Here is an 8,854-nt window from a genome sequence, read left to right on the forward strand (position 1 = left end):
GGCTATAAAAAGTTACACTGCTCAATTTAAATAGTCAGTAGTATAATCTGTTCAGAGTGAACACCACCACACTGTGCTCTAACTTATGTTTTAGAAGGGAACTAGCCTATAGATAATTTCATAATGTTTATAATTTTTGTAAACATTTTGCTTTATTCCCAGGCAGGCTACTGAATGTAGGCCCTATTAAAAAAATGCAACCTAAATCCTACCTGATTTATACTTTTTCCCCTCTCATAATTTTTTTACCCCGACTTTTTTTTGTTTATTTATTTTTTAGTAACGTACTAATGGCATATGCCATATGACCACCAGACCATATGACTAACAAATTCTCAATTGATAATTCATCTTTTTTTTTCGATTTGTGATCGTAGCTGTTTGAGGAAGGTTTTAAGACCAAGCAGATCCTCCCCCGGCGGCTCCGAGTGGGACTCGCATTACCTGCAATTCCCTTCACCGCCCGCGTTTTAATTTTGGCAAATAAGTTGATCGAATGCAACTTATTGGTCACGAGCCAAACTTTTAGCAAGACAGGAAAACAATCATTTGACTTGATTTTGATCCCTGGCATAGATCACAATTTTTTTTTACCCATGTACATTCACTTAATTTTTTTTTTCCTTTCTTTTCTATTACTGTTGTGAGATGCATTTGTTTGTATTAAGATGCACATAATTGCTATTAACTATAGTTAATGCTGTTAAAAGTTAATGATGTTAAATAGAGGGGGAGCATACATTTAAAAATTCGATTCTAGCGCAATCTTGGACCTCATTAAAATTTTATTGACTAATGTTTCATAGACATTCAGTTGTTATGCTTTCAAATTTATTGGCATTTTTATGTACAGTATGTAATTTCACCTCCTAAATTACTACATGTACAGTCACAATTCTATAATGGTACAATTTACTCAGGCCTATGACATTAAAATTCTTTTTAGAATAATTGTACATAACTGCAAGTAGTTCTAAAGCTTACATTTACAATAAAAATGTCTGAATGATAATTTTTTTTTAATCAGGTATAAATATATTGCTTGTCTGCTGGGCAGCAGCCTACTTTTAAAATCATCCTACTTTTAATGCATCCAAATCTAAGCCCCTGGAGCCCAGTCTGCTCTTCTCACATTTATTGATAAGGTGGGGGAGGTGGAAGGTGGTTTGGCCAGTTTTGGCCATCCACAAACAACCCCCTCTCATTTACAATTGTAAGGTTAGTTCTTTAACTTTCAAGGGTTGTGAAACCATGGCATAGAGGGGGGTAGGGGGCCCAAACATTGTGAGATAGGACTCACGACCGATCTAAAGTATCCATGAAATTTGTTCTTCATTCTCAATGGGAAAGTGCCCAAGCAACATTACTCAAAAAAGTTGCCCAGCAAAATTGCTTAAAAAGTTGGTCCGTATGAAGGTTTTAATCACGGGTTAAAAAGTGACCAAACTATTGTTTTTTTCATTCTTGTGCCTGTACTGTCCACTGCAATACAGCACTGTACACTGTTTTGAAATCAATTAATTTATTTTTGGAACTTAAGTTTTAAGAAGAATTTTCTTTGCAATCTTTTAATTTTTAATTAGCTTTTAAGGTAGGATAGAGTTTTTTCTACAAAATGATGTGAAAATCATCTCGTTCAGTCGTTCACAAAAAGCAATATACTTACTTAAATTTTCTAAGACGTGTTTTGTGATCGAAAGGGAATATGTGAGGGAGAGACAATGGCTGTCAGGTAAGAAACAATGTGAGAAGATTCAGAGATTGGGGTTTTAGATTATCTGTATTTTATTTACAACACAGTATAATATAAACATACATTATAAAGGTCAACAACACATTATTAAGCACACTGATCTAACCACAGAGATGTGAACAGATATTGTGTAATTCCTGAAAACTGTTTTCTGAATTTTGTTCAACAAGTAACACAAGTAAATCATACCTGATATTTAAGTGCTTGCAAAACTCATCATCAGTAGACAAGGAACTTGTTTTACCAATAGAAAATAAGTGTAGCTGAAGATCTGATGTTGGTACAGTGCTCAGAGGAAAAGTTTGCAGGATTCATCTGTTGTGCAGGTATCAGATCACAAACAACTAAAGCAAAACAAAAAACATATGTGAGCATGTTAATATCAGGAGCAATTAAAAGCATCCTTGCTAAATAAAAGCATTAGTTCTATAATTTCTACTCCAAAAAAATATTCATATAGGTATCTGGTCATTAAAAAAAAAAAAAAAAAAAAAAAAAGAATAAATCAGTGAGCATGTTGATAGGCCTGGAGCAATATTGTTACATTAGCAATCACTTATATTGCCCATGTGATTTTTATAGCTATCATATGCACACATGCTTTGTATTTATTATTATACAGTATAAAAACAACATCTGAGAAACTAAATTATCATTAAGCACATTATACATGTTTGAGCAGATATTTGAAGACAAAGTATTCAACAGTAAAGACTGATCTAAGCATTCTTAGACATTACTTTTATATCGTCTAAACATTAGCCCTACTTTAATGTCAATTTGTTTATGAAACATAAAACATTCCTGACGCCTTACAGATGCATTGAAAAGTTGCCTATGACATTTCAAAATGTTGCACTCGGTTTCACACATTTTAGTCAGGAATTATAGTTTTGAAAAAGTCTGACTAGTAAATGTGTTCAAGTGTATGTCACAACAACACATTATCTAATGCCAATAAGAAACATTACTTGCACTGTATAAGATCCTCTCGTCAGCTGCTGTAGTCACGCTCGCGTTCTGTTTGTGAGATAAACAAGCTCAGCCTGTTCCTCTCAGCGCGTCCTCATCTGGAGTAAATACAAGGCATATTCCTCTCAGCAACTTCTTCCAAAAACGAAAGTATCTGACGTAAACACGTTGCTGAGTTGATGTGGGCATTCATTTTGCGCATCTCTCACGTGGCTGTTTGTAATAACAATAGGGCGTGGGCGTGATCTCATTAGCAGTAATGAGGTCAGATGGGAAAAACAGGACATGGTATTGGTTTCATACAGATTACTTAAACACAGAATATGTGTTTTCAGTTAAACTTCCTTCATTTAAAACTAGTAATTTCAAGCTTTCTATAGATATATCTCTTATGTTTGTGTGTCATGTATTCACTGAGTTTTAGTTCATTTTAGTGACGCATTTCAACTGAATATTCACGGAGACTGAGAAGACTGAAAGGACACCCTGTATATTTTATTTATTTAAAAAAAAACACTACCATTTGTGGATATGTTGAGCGTACACAACTAAAAGTAAACTTTCTACAGATTCAGGTGATGTATTACTTTTATGTGTCCAATTAAAATTGAGGGAGCAATTCAAGGTCTTTTTGCTCACATCTGGAAAATATGCGAGTGCTCCAGCCGGCGCCTTAGCCGAACCCAGGACGTTAACTGGTGACTCTGAAACCACTGCAGAAATAAGTTTGTCTTCAGAAACAGTTAAACCAGGGCCTTTTCAGGAAAACAACTGAGATCAGTTTGACTGCTTTATGTTTCTGATGTCCGCTTTATGTTCTTTATGTCTGTCTTTCAACACATTCAGTTTTTAGAATATTAAAAAATTATTATGATACAAAGCTATTATACTTTTCCAATCTCACAGATCAACATTCAAACGAGAACAAACTATATTTGTAAACACTTAATTTTTTACAAAGTAACTTTCCTAAATTTCTGAGTTTTTTGTATTTCTGTAACTCTGTTGTTTAACAATAACAGTAAAATCAAGTAAAACCATGTTAATGAAGTAGAAATGCTGCTCTTGATTTTTACTGAATGAGTCTGAGTTCATCATAAAGACACAGTATTAGATCAAAACTGTCTGCAGATGACACAAAGCTGTTGAGTGATAGTTTCTCTCTCAAAGAGTAAAGAGCGCATGATAAGAAAGACTGTTTGAGAATCACAGACACACTAATAAACACAGTAAAAACAATATCAGAATATGCAGCCTTCTGTGATTTACTGACAAAGTAATATAAAGAGATTTGAATGAAATCATCAAAATGACTTCAGCACAGCATTAGTCTCAGAAACACAAAGTGACCAATGACACATCATAAGACAACACACATACCTAAAAAACAACTGGAGAAAGATGAAGCTCTCACCTCAGTGTTTGTACATCTGTCTTTTTCTTCCTCTGAACTGTCGTGTTGAACAGCAGCTCTGAAAAGAGGAAGAGGAAGCGGAAGACAAGAGATGTGAGAACAAGAAGAAAGAAAATCTAAACTCTCATCCGCTTTGTTATTCAGTCAGTTAAAATTAAAGTTTCATTCTCAGGAAAGGCTGCTGAACTTACTTACAAGTTGCTTTACAAATTTGTGAATACGCTTTCAGTGTTGGAAGTCAAGTGTGACACTGCTAGACTCTGGCTCTAACTATATATCAGTAAACACTGATGAGGTATCGGTCAGGTCACCAAAAATGAAGAGACTGGAGCTTTTTTTTCCCAAAATGTATTGAATGTTAGCCTAAAATAACAAAACAAAACATTAGTATAAAATAAATAGGCACATATTCACGAATGAGTCGGTCACTTCCTAGTCAAGAATACTAACATTCAGTATCATCTCTAAATAACAGTTAAAGCTTTAAATATGCAGAGGATGGGGAATTGAAGATTATATAACTATTGGTCTAGTCACACAAAATGACTTAGTAGTAACAGATATTACTAATTTAACAGACAAGGTAATTTACCAAATAACATAATCAAAGGGCAATAATACTGGTTAATCTGTATGCAGCGTCAAAGTTGACAAGCTACCGATCGGGTGCAATGTAAACCGTAATATGTAACTTGGTATTTGCGTAATCTATCATAATTTAGCGCATCATAATTTAACATCCTCTCATGCGATCACACATGTATCATTACATGTCTGTGCTCGCCCATACAAACATACAAAGTAAAATAATACACTTAAAACATAGTTGAAAATATAAAGAAATAGAAGGAAACTTACTTTCGGGTCATGTACTAACACTCTGAACATCAAAACAGCAACGAACATCCAAATTACAGGAAGGAAGAAACTTCTATAGGCAGCTCATCTAGTTGCGTATCTCCGTCATTTATATTTCCGGTCTAGAGAGAGTGTGTGTAGATGTTTGCGGTTTTGTTAAACGCTGTAGAGAGCTGGAGAAATCTAAATGTTACCTTCTGTATATGTTTGCAGGATTTATAATATCACTTAAAATGCAAATAAGATCTACACTGCTATTATCCCTATACTATATGTGAAAACTGAGCCAGTGGAATTTGAAACTGACGTATGTTTGTGTCCGTGAATGAATGAAATACACTAACAAGTTACTCACTGCTGTTTACAAAATGAAAGTTAAACTCATGATGTGAACACAGATACACAATGTCATCTTTCGCTTACCAATTATGTAAATGTACAACCTACTTATTTCTCGAAAATGCTTGTATTAAATTGACTTTTTTCTTTTTTTAAACCTAATTTACCTTGTGAGACACAGGCGGTTCATCATTAATATCCGTTTCTCATACAATAGTTTGTTCCGTCAACATTTTCACAGCATATTTTAATATTTTACGTATAGTTAACAACAAACTTTTATATATATTTACAAATGAGAAAACAGACTGTAAAAGGATAAAACTAATGAATACTTATGATCAATTTAATAAATGCAAATAATTTGCACAAAATATATGCCAACTGTAAGCCTAAATATTAATAAAAACACACAGGGAAATGCAAACCGATCTTTTAATAAATGCAAACCTACCATGATTAAATTATATTGAATTGTGCAGACAGTTAAATAATGTTACAAAATAAAATTAATAAAAAATACATTGAGTCCATAATGCAGAAATCTCTGATCGTCTCGTTTGACAGTTGCAAACCTTATGATCTTATAAATAGCAGTCAGAACATGATCAACTCTGCGTGTATGTACATTATTGCACATTTGAGTAGTTTGTGTATGAATGAAGAGACCCTCGTGGATTATTAAAAACCACTCCAGCTGATGCATAATCAACAGAAGAAAGAACACAGGTAGCAGTGATTGTGCAGGCTGAGCAGGTGTGAGTCAGGGAGGATTCTGGGAAATGTAGTGTGCTGAGGTGACTGGTCTTGTGACAGGTTTGATAACAGAAGCTGGTGGACTCTGACATATGTGACCTTGAAACCAGTCATAAGGGTCAATATTGCTATATTTTTGGCTGTTGCTACAAATATACCTGTACTGTTTAAGACTGGTTTTGTGGTCCAGGGTGTCATATTGTTAACGCAAAAGATTGTGTATTATTATGCATCTTTCACAAAATTTGTCTTTTTGAGGCTTGAATAAAGTCTGTATGGTTTTATGGTTTTCTCCAGGTGACTTTCAGCCACGTATTTACAGTTGTTGATTATGCAAATGGGAAAAACAAAAAAAAAATTGCATTTGATGACAATGATAAAATTGTTACTGCAAAACTATGGCCAAATAAGGATAACAACAGACTCTGTGCGCTGGAACAAAAACAACATTATCCATCCAGTGTAATGACCTGGGTCAATCTTTGGTGTTGATGTAAAGTCTGGAAAGTGTTATTGCATTACATAAAGCAGGATTTGCAATTGAAATTGATGCTCTAGGTCTCCACTTCATTTACTGTAGATTCCTTCAGCTACATATACTGTATATCTGTTATTGGACATATTGAAAAATCATAGAACATCAAATACACTGATCATGTACTAAAGTTAATGCATGTATCAGGATTTATGAATAAAAGTCAAGTATCATATTTAGATCAATCAGGAATATCCTGATTTACATCCTTTCTAGTATCAATCAGATTATTATAATATGTTTCATATTCAGGTAAATGAAGCAAAAACTCCACTAACGAAAAGGACAGTTAAAAGTATAAAATCTATGAGACAGACAGTAAACTGTGATTGTGGTATTGGTGTATTAAAGTAGTTTTTATTATTATTTATTTGGGACTAATATAATGTGATTTTTATGGAGTGGCGCTCTGTGGAACAGCAGGATTTGGAACAGTGTCCTGAGTTTCTGCAACTTAATGTTGTTAAACTGGATGTACAAAGAAAACTGTTACCTGAAATATCGACACTGAAATAAGAGCTTGCATTTTATGATGCCTGTCAGATGTTTGTACACAGCAGATGCTTTCAGATCAAGTGATCTTTAACAGACATCTTGCAGACGTACGTGTGCTATCTGGGACATAATCCTTCAACCTTTTGGTTTCCTGTGTGCTACAGGATTCATTTTAAAGTGCTATTATTGTTTTTTAAGTCTTTAAAGGCTCAATATGTAAGTACATTAAAGTACATTTGAACCCATCTTTCATACACTAGTACACTCAACTAACTAACGCAACTAAATACACTTTTAAGTACAGAGATAGGATGTTAAAAGCACATTTTAGTTCACATTCCTGGTGTCCCAAAATAGCACAGTTGAGTACACTTAGATGATCTTAAGTCTATCTTAAGAAGTACTAAGGAATCATTTTTAGTATATTAAGTATGAAACTAGTGTATGAAAATAGAGCAATTTAAGTGCATTATGAAAGTGCACTTTTTTCACCTGGGATGACAAATACTGATGATTAAACAATAACAACATAAGGTGATTAAAGCACCCATCTAGCACAAACCAGCTCTGATCTCTGACCTCACTGTGATTGAAAACTCCTACTATCAGTAACCTCCTCATGTGCATCATCTTTCGTAAGTTCGACCCTCGGCCTGCATCCAGAAATGGCTACAGGCTTATTCTGGCTGCTAACAGAGATGAGGACTACAGCAGACCGTCCAAAACTGAAGACTTCTGGAGTAGCAACAATGAGATCCTCAGCAAGATCATCTAAACTGTATTTTTACTGCAGTTCCTACAGTTTAGGGTGAGCAAGAGTTTCTTCAAGAGTGTCCTGGTATGGCACAAGACCCATGATTTGTGTTACACTCCTTCCATTTCTAGTGCTAGGGTCTTCTCATTGAGCAAGAGAGAATAACCCTGAAGTCCCCCTTACGAGGGTTTTGATCCAGAGTAAAATAGATCTTCTAGGCCAGTGCTACCCAAACACCTGTCAAGCACCCCCACCACCTTACTCTGGTTAAACATCACATTTTTAACTGCAATAACTAAATACAAATATTCGCTGTATATCACAAAGCATCAACATTTTAGTTATAAATAAAAAAAACAAGATTGCTTCCAAGTTCCTACCTTTTTTAGTGAGATGGATGGGCCTGCATGTTTGTACACAGATCATCAAAATTTGGGGTAATGGCTCACAGTTTTACTCTCAAATCATTCTCGGCATGTAGTCTTTGTCGATGTTTGGTTTTCAACAGTGTCAGTGCAGAAAAGCCTGCCTCGCATAAGTATGTGGTTGCAAAGGGCATCAACACTTTCAGTGCTTGCTTTGACAATCCTAGATACTCCATCATTGCTGCAGCCCAGAAATCCACGAGTGACTTGTTTTTAAAAAGTATGTTGTGTCTCCCATCAGATGATAAGTCCAGTAATTGTTCTTGCTCGTGAAATTAGAGATGTGGGAATGGAGGTGTGACATCAAAAGGGTTCCGAATCCATGTCTGAGACTGGTCCATAGGGGGGAAGTAAGTCTGCAGATTTTGGCTGAGCTGGTTGAGATGTTCAGTTATGAGGCCTTTGGTGGAATTACTTAGCACAGCTTGCCGAGACTGCAAAAGATCAGAGAGCAAAGGAAAGCACTCGGTAGAGTTTGTATTTATCCACTTGACCCAGAAAACTAGCTTTTTAGTAAGTGCTTCAACTTTGTCCTGTGTGTTGAAAATAGTGG

The 8,854-nt window shown here is 35.0% G+C and overlaps 1 long non-coding RNA gene across 1 annotated transcript; it reads right to left on the minus strand.

The window, feature by feature from the left end:
- Positions 1 to 1,770: 1,770 nt before the first annotated feature.
- LOC127158687 (uncharacterized) lies at positions 1,771 to 5,092 on the minus strand. Its single transcript, XR_007826242.1, has 5 exons — positions 4,998 to 5,092; positions 4,331 to 4,502; positions 4,140 to 4,197; positions 2,725 to 2,823; positions 1,771 to 2,097 (listed from the first exon to the last, which is right to left on the minus strand). It is a non-coding gene; the product is annotated as an uncharacterized LOC127158687 (long non-coding RNA).
- Positions 5,093 to 8,854: the final 3,762 nt, after the last annotated feature.

This window comes from Labeo rohita, unplaced genomic scaffold (genome assembly GCF_022985175.1).
Source record: "Labeo rohita strain BAU-BD-2019 unplaced genomic scaffold, IGBB_LRoh.1.0 scaffold_1641, whole genome shotgun sequence".
Taxonomy (NCBI): Eukaryota; Metazoa; Chordata; class Actinopteri; order Cypriniformes; family Cyprinidae; genus Labeo; species Labeo rohita.